The sequence below is a fragment of the Cibotium barometz genome, chromosome 20, assembly GCF_041138505.1.
Source record: "Cibotium barometz isolate CiBa-2024 chromosome 20, ASM4113850v1, whole genome shotgun sequence".
NCBI lineage: Eukaryota > Viridiplantae > Streptophyta > Polypodiopsida > Cyatheales > Cibotiaceae > Cibotium > Cibotium barometz.
The window spans coordinates 56,258,511-56,270,498 of NC_141065.1; positions in this window are offsets into that span (position 1 = coordinate 56,258,511).

An 11,988-nucleotide genomic window follows, 5' to 3' on the forward strand; every position below is an offset into this window, starting at 1 on the left:
ATGATTGGTTGCATTTGGCGGAGTTTGCCTACACAATAGCACCTATCATAATAGTATTGGAATGTCGCCTTTTGAGGCTGTGTATGGCTATAAGGTGCATGTACCGATTGTAGCATTCAAGTAAGAGAATGCAAATCCATATGCAAGGGATAAAGTGGAAAGAATGCAAACTCTTTTGCAAACATGCAAAGAGAACATCAAGAAGTCTCAAGAGATGCATTATGAAGAGGCACATCGAAGGCCATTGGAATTCAAAGAAGGAGACGTTGTGTTCTTGAGGATACCTAAGACTCGATATGAATCTCTCAAAGGTAGTACCAGCACAAAGCTTGGACACCGTTATTATGGGCCATACAAAAGTATTGAGGGGAGTTGGTGAAGTGGCTTATCAATTGCTACTTCCATCTACTACAAGAATGCATGATGTCTTTCACATATCACATTTGAAGGCATATGTTGGTCTTGAAGTGCAAGTATTGGATGAGCTTGCACCCATGAGTGAAGATGGCATGGTGGAGTACATACCCGAGAAGGTGTTGGGAGAAAGAGAGAAGGTGTTACGCAACCGCACTTTGCATGAATACCTTGTCAAGTGGAAATGTTTAACTCAAGATGAAGCAACATGGTAGCTCGCATCTATGTTAGAGGGGATGGAACACCTTTTTGATGCATTCGAGGTACATTCTTGAGCCAAAACAGAAAAAAATAGCTTGTTGTAATTTATTGTTTTATGAGGCATAAAAGAGGCTCAAATGGATCAATTGACATATACACTTCTTGGCCATGATTGGTAATGTGTTGGGGAGCATTTCATGAAGTTTTGGAGGTCTTAAAGGCTGAAATGATGCTCTTTTGGATAGCTTTGGCAAAGAAGTGTGAAGTGATTCATGTTGATGCTTATGCAAACCATCCATGCTATGTTTCTACTTTGAGCATGTTTCGAGGACGAAACATATTTGGGTGAGGATGGTTTGCAATGAAGCGGTGGACACATAATTGTGGATACGACTTGTACATATGAGGCCAAGGGCCAAGCATAAGTGTATTGGGCCAAAGCGCCAATTGTAATTGAGGGCCATAGGCTTATGGGCCAAAGGCCAAGTAGGGGTGGACACTAATAAGTGTGTGTGAAAAGGGGGCCATGGTATGTAGGCCAATGTGAATAGCTCATACTAATCAAATTTACAAGCTAATCAGCTTTCATGGCAATCTTGCCCTTCTCCCTACTCATGGATGGTGCTCCTACACCCATGTTATCACTCCATGCTTTGAGTGGCCATAGCTAGTTCTTTGCAAGGATAAATGAGGACCTATAGTCCTGTTTCACATGCCTGCACTGGTGGAGTGGATGCATGAAAGGGTGTAAAAAAGTAGTACTATTTTGGAAAAGAAACGTTGCATTAGGACCTCAATGGAAGGCTTCTTGGGCCCTTTTATTTGGCAGTTTAAGGAGTCAAACCTTTTCTCTTAAGAAGAAACGTTTTCTAATTAGAAGCTTCAAAACGGCTACTTTATTCGAATTTGAATTTTAGGGGGAAAATGGAATTTAAAATCTAGCGGACAAAACCATATCATGTAACATATCTATGGAAAGCTCTTGATGCGTAGATCATGGATCTATAATCTCTGCTTAAATCGGAGCTTGTATGTAGAAGTTATGGAGGTCCGAAAATTGTAAAATTGCCTCCCCCGCTTTTTGGGGGGAAAAGTGTACCCTTTGACCACTCTTACACCTCTCTTACAAACCCAACATTTCAGTCCACATGGCAACCCCCCATTTGGCTATTCCTTAATCACCTTGATTAGGCTTGGGCAAATTAAAGGGCCCAAGAAGACCCCATTCACTTCCTAATGAGTACTAATGGTACTTTGAAATACTATTAACCTTTGAAATGCTCTTTTCACACTCCTAAAAATAGTATTTTCATGCTTCTTAATTGAGCTTATTTTTAGTAAGCTAGCCAATGTGCTTACAACCAACTGTTTGGTAGTTGAGAAGTAATTTCCTAATTCTCTTCGTCGATTTGGCTCTTTTTTTTTGAACGTATCATGTTCCCTCTCCTCTCTGTAGAAGCTTATCTTCCTATGGTCCATGGCCACTCTTTCTTCATGTTAGAGTACTGCAAGTTTAGCTTCCTACCAAAGCATTAGTATCTTCCATCATGCACATGCAAAGACTACTTATGAAGCAACTGATACCTTTTCTTTACACAAATAGAGAGATTTCTTATTAAATTATTGCTACTCTACTTTGCACGAAGAGAGAGAGTTGCTCTTCAACCGTATCTGTACTTCTCTTAGGGTTCTTGTTAATTGTTGTACTTGTAAATCAATTAGTCCTTCTGTATTAAAGTCCATTTTGTCATTGTAATTTCAAGATTGCACCAATAATTTCAATAATATGTAGGTACTGTAAAACAGAGTGTCTAGTGCTCCATTATTATCTTTACCTTCCTTTATATTATAAAGTAATAAATTAGGGCCCTGGACCTGATAGAATCAACCAAGATGCATGATCTAAATTGCTTTACTTTTCTTTTTATTTACAAGAAAGTTCCATGGATCACAAAGATTTGAGTGCACCACACTATATGAAGATTCTCACAATAGTAACTCAAGTGTCCAAGAGGCAAATGAAAGCTGGAACTCATGACAGCCATCTATGAAAGGAAAACACGTCAGTTGTTGTTGGTAGTGCGACATTTTAAACAAATTATGCTCAGCCTTGATTTGAGAACGAAACCTGGAGTTCTCAAGAAAGTTTTGCAACACCCGAAAATGTGAGATGTCATGCAAGCTACCACTCTTCCCATTATGGACGTCAAAAGTGCAATTTTCAAGAACTTAACGAACTCTCTTTCTAATGTAACAGGAGTATAGAGCAAAGATAAGTTGGCTACTGCCGAGAGGGTTGCACTACACATGATTGCAAACTATAGCCATGAGATTCAAAGATAGGTGATAGCAAGGTTGCAAAGGATATTAACATTCAAGCTTTATGTTTGAAGAAACACCGGCCATGGTGTAGATTTCAAATGGGCCTAGGGTGGTTGCAAACACAGGTTTAACTATTTGAGTCCAGAGGTAGTGGACCTTGTGGTGGATTTTTGGAAGTGTAATACTAGGGTCTCTCCAAATAAGAAAGACATTTGGAGAAATCGGGCTGGTCGCAAACAGTATGAAGTCCATCCTATCCATTTTTTGGAGGTGACATTGGTACATATCTTCAACTTCATGCATGATTTTTCACATGCCATAGCAGCATCTCATTATCATATTAATATAGTAGAAGTGCATGGGACAGAGTATAATTTCATGTTTGTTTATTAGTAGTCTAGAGTACTTTACATTTTGATACTTATCCCAAGTCTTCTGTTACCAACAAGTTATAGTAAAAAAATAGTACAAACATGGAGGATGTGGATTTACATAGTTCTCTACCTGTACATACTACATCTTTAATAGTCCAACACATATAGTGCTCTATTAGTACACTGTATGGTACTCGATCAGTACACAGTAGTATTTTTCCTCTTTTTTCACATGTTTGAATCCTTTCTATTTTTGTTGTCTTTTTTCACATGCCATAGTATTATCATATGCGTATAGTAGAAGTGCATGGGAAAAAGTATAGTTTCATGTTTGTTTAGTAGCCTAGAGTACTTTACATTTTGACACTTATCCCCCAAGTATTCTATTATTATTTCTCTCTTGCAAGTCATAGTAAAAAATTAGTACAAACATGGAGGATGTAGTTGAACATAGATCTCTACCTGTACATACTACATCTTTACACATGTATGACTCAATTGTGTGTAGTACTCTATTAGTACACTGTATAAAACTCTTTTAGTACATAGTACATAGTGCATAGTACTATATTAGTATGCGGTTCTATATTAGTATTTAGTATATAATACAATGCCAGTGCAAAACTTAGATAGTGCAAGACATGGATGATACATTTTTCCATACATCTTTACATGTGTGACTCAATTGTGTGTAGTACTTTGTTAGTACATAGTACATAGTACTATAATAGTACATGGTTCTATATTAGTATTCACTATATAATATAATGGCACTGCAAAACTTAGCTAGTGCAAGACATGGATGAGACATTTGTCCATAATGTTGTATCACTTTTGATATAGTACAATATGCAATTGTGCTTAGTACTATGTTTATACTCTATTAGTACTTAGAACCATTTAGATAGACTTGTTGATGATGCTATTCTTTGAGAAAGTGCTACAGATGAGTGAGAGAGTTGTGAGCAAGAGGGTAGATTGTGAGTGTGCATTTTTAGACTCCTTGTGTTCTTTTTTGCGATTTTTTCTCCTTTTTGCTTCCTTTTTTGGGGCGTTGCTGCTTTTAGCTTCCCGATTTTTGATGTGATGTGACCCTTGATTCATATCATGCCCACCATCTTGGCTTAATGGTATTAAAGCATTCTTGGTGTCTTCCCGCCTTACATTTGCGAGTGGGGTTTTAATGATGGCGTGACACCTATCCTCCATGCAGTTGCTTATGCCGACACCATGGCCTTTTGAGTTGTTGACATGGATTGGGCTGGCACATACTTGGTCACTTGCATTTTTACTATCCTGGCTTTGATTGTTTGCAGAGATCTGAGCTCTTGCGGTGTGGCCACCCTTTCACGGCTTCGCATCCACTTCCACTAGTGAGATCATGCCAGAGCATGTGCTCTGGACTGGCTCCTGGTCTTCCACTTCTGCTTCTTTTGATGTAATTACCACTGATTGGCCCTTGTATTTTCTCATCTTGAAGCCATTTACTATCTTTGGAAAATGTGTACCATCCAAGTGTTCTAAGGTAAAGGCATTCTGGCTAACCGAGTCTTTCACCATGAATGGTCCTATCCACCAGAGTTTGAATTTTTCGGGGTGAGGTCCTAGCTTGGAGCTGTAGACCAATATACAAGATCTCTCCTTTCTAAAAAATTATGTTCTTGAGATGCCTATCAGTCCAAGCCTTTCTTCTCTGTTGCACTATTTCTGCCTTTAGAGAGCTGACTTGCCTTCCTTCCTCTAAGGCTAAGAGTTCCTATATTCTATGCTCATGGGATTCTTCCATTGGTAGCATCTCTTGAATGGCCACTCTCAGACTGGGTACCATAAATTCCATCTGGTCCCAATCATTTTTGTTAGCATTTATGATTTTCTTTAGAATTTTGGTCAAAACCTTGTTGGTTGATTCCAGGTGGCCGTTACATTGTGAGTAGTAGGGTGAGGACTTCTTGTGTGATTGATCAAATATCTCTCCAACCATCAACCCTTTCATTACTTTGTTCATGAAATGCATGCCCTCGTCTCACTGACTATTTCCACTGACAACCCATGCCTAGCAATGATATCCTTGAAAAGGAACTTCACCACCTCTTTTTAGAGTTTCTCTTTATAGCTTTAGCTTCTAGCCACCACTTGGTAAAATAGTTAGTATAGCCACAATGATGTACTCACATCTGCTGCCTTTTGTGATTGGCTTAATTGATCCAACAAAATCCAATCCCCACTTTATAAATGGAGATAGTGACAGTATGGGTGAGATGGGAAATCTATCGGAATCTCTGGGTTCATAGTTCTTTGCTTCACCGCCGTTAGCATCTCTCATGACAATTGGCCACCACAGACCTGCTTGTAAAATTTCCCGAGCTTTTATTTCTCCACCCATGTGTCCTCCGGTGATCCCACCGTGTGCTTCTCTTAACACTACTTTTGCTGTTCATGATCCAAGACACATCTACTTAGGATCTAGTCTATGCCTCTCTTGTAGAGCTGCCCATTGATCATGGTGAAGTTTCTGCTTCTTAGGGAGCGGTGTAACCTTCTGGAAAAGTCCCATCTTCTAGAAACTTCATCATGTCATAATACCAATTTTCTTCCACTTCTTTGTCTAAAGCATCTATATAAAAATGGAACATTAAATTCCATTCTAGGTTGATCATTACTGGTGCAGATGATACCATGCTCTTTAACCAATGGAATGCCTTCTGACACTCTAGACTCCATTCATACTTTGAATTCTTCTCGGTAAGTGCATATAATGGGTAAGCTACATGTGCTAGATACTTCAAAAATCTTGCATACCACTTCACCTTTCCAAGGAATCTTTCAAGTTGCTAATGTTCTGAGGAGCAGACATTTTGGATATGGCCTTTGCCTTAGCCGGATATATGGCCAATCCTTGGGCTAACACAATGTGTCCTAACAGTGTCGGATTTTACTGTAAAAGCACATTTGGCCGGATTTAACTTCATCCTTATATCTTTGCATCTCTGCAAACATAGCCTCAAATGATAGATGTGCTTTGCCTTATCTCCTAACACACTAAAATCATCCACAAAAGCTTTCATGAAGTTAGTCAGGTAGTCATAGAAGATTTCTTGCACCATTCTCTGGAAGGTAGCAAGTGCATTTTTAAAGCCAAACATCATAACATTTGCCATAAAGACACCCCATTCAGCAGCGGCGATGAATGCAATCTTCTCCTTGTTTTCCGGAGCCATCTTTACCTGGTTGTACCCTCTCCTTTCTGGCTACCTCATCCAACAAGAAGTCCATGAACGGAAGTGGAAGGGATCTAAGCTAGGTGCAACATTCAACTTGTGGTAGTCCACATAGATTTTGATTTTCATGTTCTTTTTGGGGACTACTACGATCGGGGATAACCAGGAAGCTTTTTCCACTGGCACTATAAAACCCACTCTCACTAATTTGTTAAATTCTTCTTTGACTTGCTTTGCATAATTTGGGTTCATTCTGTACCTCTGCTGTCTAGGTATTGCTCCCTCTTTTAAGTTGATGTTGTGCTGGAAGAATTTAGGGTCAATGCCCTCCATGTCTTCATATGACCAAGCAATTTCATCTTGGTATTCCTTTAGCAAGGACACCAACTCCTGTTTGAATTCTTCTTCCAGTTCTAGGCTGATCTTCACATGCTTTTCTTCTTTTCCATCCCCTAGATTTATATCTTGTAGTTTGTCCGGGCTTACTTTTGTGGCATTGTTTTCCTAATTCTCCTTTTGCATTTACACCCAATCTCGAATTTCTTGAATTTATTCTTATTGCTCCAGATTTTGAGCCCATTTAATTTCTTCCGAGGCTTTCTCCTGCAAGGCTTTGCTCAGTTTTTAATCCTCTATCTTTTCAGAATTTGCTTCTTTTCTCTTTATTTGATTGTCTACTACTTGTGCATTTACGCCCTTTGCTTCCACATAATGTCTGATTACTTCGGGTACTAGTCCGGGTGTTCGCGAAGTATTCTATTCTCTTCATTAAAGCCTTCTGACATGTTGAATGCTTTAGCATGGACTAGCATTAAGCGGGTTCCATTGATCTCCTTGCATCGGAAAGATCAACATGCACTTTCCCTTTTTGATGAGGGTGATTCTGTTCTTTTCGCCCTAGTCTTGTTTTACCTTGCCATGTCTTAAATAACCACTAAGTTGATGTTGAAGTCAACTTGCTTGATTTTTTATGATCCCTTTAGGTACTACTACCCTATTATCTACCATTCTTATATTGAACAGAATGGGCTCCCACTTGAGAACCAAACTCAATGCAGTTTCTTTAGTGATGACACTCAATACTTGATGCATCATTGATAATTACGTTGTTCAGCTGAATTGTGACCTTGGGCACTTCATCATCTCTGGATGCTGAGGGTTCTTCGGCTTGCAAATTGTTGCAATCCATGGTTTCATCCTCTATTGAGTGCTTCAGTTCCTTGCTTAGTCCTTCAATGCCTGCTTGCCACATTAGGATTTTGGCCTTGAATCTTGGACATAAGTCTAGCACTTGTCTTAGTTGGACATGTCTATCCAATAGCATTGACATTACATTTTTTGGCTTTCATCCAGGCATTCCTCATTGAGGTGCTCTACATGCTTGCCTCCACTTGTTTCTGGAAGATATGTAAAGGTTTGAGCCATTGTCCTTTTGCTTACCTTACCTTCTCTCTATTTCCTTAGGAGTTTGAATCCTTACCTTTTCTGATTGTTCCTAGTCCACATCTGCATTCTAGGGGGCTTGGGGTGAGTCTTGATCATGTATTGGAGTTATACACTAGATTTATTGGCTTTAGCCCTTGTGACTGCCAAGATGTCATACACCTCGCTTTGTATGTCATCTGCCTATATCATGTTGTCCCTTGGCGAATTTTCTTTGAGCTGCATTAGTTTTGCTTGTCTTTCTTCATCGTGCTTTTTCTTCATGGCACATTCCTCTTTGGTGTGTCCAGGCTATTGATAATAGTAGCATGTGAAGGTTATTGAACCACCGGCTCGTCCTGGTCCTCTCCTTTCCTAAATAATTTTCGTGGCCTCTATTTCCATACCTTCCCATTCTTGGGGGTCTTCTTTGTACTCCTTCCATGCTGTTCACCATGGGAGCTCTGTTTTTCATGTTGTGCCTACAGTTCCATGTACTATGATTGTACATATTACATATGGTACAAGTTGGCGGCACAGTGCATTCCTCTTTAAGGTGACCTTCCTGTTTGCATTGGGAACAGAACACATTCTTTTGGAAATTTGAACCTTTTCTCTTTTCCATTTCTTGCATCAACTGCTTTACCTGTTGCAACACCAATTCTTTGGAGCTTGCTTGTGCCTTCCCGATTTTCTTCTTTTTGTCTTTCTTTTTCTTCACTGCCATCGGGGAGTGTCCTGCGAGGAGTCACTTGAATCGTCCTCTTTAGTGGTGGTGACACTCTTCTTGGGCTTCCTCTTTTGTCTCCTTTCTTGACTTCTTTTTTCTGCCATTTTGGCCAACTAGTTCCTTGAACTCCTCTATAGTTTCTGCTTGCTTTGTGATAACTATTGTGTGGATGTTCGGCTTAAGGCCTTCGGCTTAAGCCCTTGGACAAACCAATCATCAGCAAATAATTTACATTGAGGGCTGGGTTTGTTCCGCCACTCTTTGTCTCAAGCTTAGCATCTTTGTTGCATAAGCTTCCATATCCATATCCTCTTGTCGGAGCTCTCTCGTTCATCACAGAGTTGAGTTGCAGACTTTATCTTGTGGAATCTTCCTAGAAAAGCAGTCATGACCTCCTCATAGGTTGAAAATCGTTGTCTTGATATCTTGACACCCACTCCTATTGAAATTACAGCAATGTGATGAGCTATGGTGGATCAAATACTAGAATCAATATCATTAACAAAGTGATTAGCAAATAATTAAGACGTGATTAGTGAGTAATTAACAAAGTGATTAGTGAGTAATTAACAAATAGCTTAATGTAGGAATGGATAATCAAAAACCAGCAAATTCTCATTAGGCCAATGCCTCAATTTGTAGAGTTTACATCCAAGCATCTAATCTCACTGATTTCTCCTTGATTCACTCCACCTCTTTTGCTTGATTCACTCCACCTCTTTTGCTTAATTCTCTCCACCTCTTCACTTTTCCTAGAATATCTCCCAGAATATCTCCACACTTCCTAAATCTTCTCATGCTACCCTTTATTCTCTCCTAGTAGATTCTTCTCATCTTTTCATAGGTTCTTTCACATTTACACATTCTCTTTTACAGCCTCTAACCAAGGGCTTGTTCCCGCACACACCCTATTCACTTGTATATTTCAACACCTCCCCTCAAGTGAATACTCCTAGGACACCTAGACCCTATACCAAGTTTCCCTCTTACTTGATAGTCCGCGAGATCAGTGTCTAGCACACCTCCCCTCAAGTTAACTTAGCACACCTGGACCCTGTACCAAGTTTCTCTCTTACTTGATAGCCCGCGACCAGTGCCTCAAGTCCCTAAACTCATAGTCCTTGACACACTCTCTCTCTCTCTATGTGTCCAAGGCTACTACAAGTGCCCGCGACCTTGACTAAAGTGCTTAGCACCACGTTTTCTCATCATGGTATCTAGAGCCTAGGTTGATTAGGCCCCTTGTGGTGTAGATTGGGTCATTCTTTTTCATTTTTTCTTATCTTTTCACTTGTGGAGCTCAACCCCTTGGCAGTGGAGGAGCTCTACCAGCTTGTAGAGGCCATATCTCGGGGAGATCTCAACATGGGAAATGAAGAGGAGACCTGGGCGCATCCATTCGTACAGTCAATTGCTTGATTGGTCGCTTCCTCGCCGCGCCATTGCGCTGTTTGTAGGCCGGCGCAGCTTCTCTACAGCGCAGCAATCTGTACAGCTATACTCTGCTTGTGATCCATTATAGACTATGGGAGTTGAGGGCTTTTGAAGCCCACTCCCTCCCCTATCTATAGCTCAAATTTGAGCTCACATGGTGGCATAAATCGGTCATGGGAAGCAGAAAACCAGTCGCTTGTAGTTTCTCCATGGAAGCTTTCCATTAAAGCTTCAAACTTGACTTTTTTCTTGCTCTAATCCTTCCCTCCTTGCTCTAATCACCCAAGTGATGTTGTGAATGATTGTTTCTGATTCTTCTCTTGAGTTTGAAGTGGTGGCCAATCACATGAGGTATCCATAAGCCTCATTCTCATCAAGCTCCATCATCAACATCACCTTCAAGCTTTCAAAGCTTTTCAAAGTGTGCTTATTATGAGCACTAATAGTGTTGATTAAACACTAATGAAGCTATTAATCTAGCAAAGGAAAGTTACTCCAAAGTGTTTTTAAACACTAATGGTGAATCTAATCACCAAAATAAGTATCATTAGACACTAAAAATATGCTTTTAAATACTAATTATGTTTTTTAAACACTAATGGTGATCTTAATCACCAACCAAAGTGTTCTTTAACACTAATGCAGCTATTCCCCATCCAAATTAGTAATTGGGCACAAACCCTAAGTGCTAAACCATAAAAATTACTATTTTACTCTCCTATTTATGCAACATTCTTGACTTGATTAGGGTTGTTGCACTCTCATAAGCCTCTCTCTTTCTAATTAAGCCTAAATATCATAAATTTCTGGTTTTTACTTCTTCATAAATGCCCATTACTCTCTCATAACCTCTTTCAATAACCAATGTCAAAGGACAACACTCAAATCAAGAAGTTCTCGGGAGAGGGCTTCCACACTTGGCAAGTCCTTATCAAGTACAAGTCAAGTACAAGAAGATGATGTCCAACACAAAGGCTTTTGGCCATTCATCTCCGGCACTAAGGTTATTGATCGAACAAAGGTTGAAGATATTGAAGATGATGAGAGGGCACAAGTCATCATCATGCTTCATCTTGAGGCTCTCATTCACCATGTGGACCAGCTTCTAACTGCAAAGGAGAAATGGGATGAGTTTGATAAGCTCTATGGAGCTCGTGGTAAGAATTCCAAGATCTCACTCAAAATTGAATTTTTTAGCTTGGAACTCAAAGAGGGAGATGGCATTGGAGCCTTCATCTCTCACTTGAAGGGCCTTATGGCTCAACTTGCATCAGTGAATGCGAGAATGGATGAAGATGATGCAGTGGCTGTTTTGCTAAAAGCAGTCAAGAAGGTGTACCCCACCTTGGTCACCACCCTGAAGAACATACCTAATCCCACCCTCAAAGGAGTCATTCAATCTTGTCTTGATGAAGAAAAGAGGCCAAAGGGAGGAGCTGAATCTTCAAATGCAACCACTTCATCGACTATCGAACAAGCTTTATCACATCAAGTGGTCAAAGTAAGATGTGCCCATTGCAAAAAGGTGGGTCATTTGGCAAATAATTGTTGGATCAAATATCCCAACAAAATGAAATGTAACAAGTGTAAACAAACGTGACATATCACTTCTAAATGTCCTAACAAAGAGTCAGAGGAAGGCAAACTTTGTATCAGCCTCTACCTTGTTGAAATGTCAAGCTCGTATATAGCTGGAGGATAGCACATGGGTGCTGTGAGTGACAGAGTGACAGTATGGTAGATAGATATCGTGTGGTGTGTTTATGACCGCGTCCAGCTGGTCATGTGTGGTGTGGACATTACATTAGGTTTACTTTGTAGTGTGGACATAACACTATGTTGTGTTCTCCTTTGTGTGTGTGAGAGATGATGG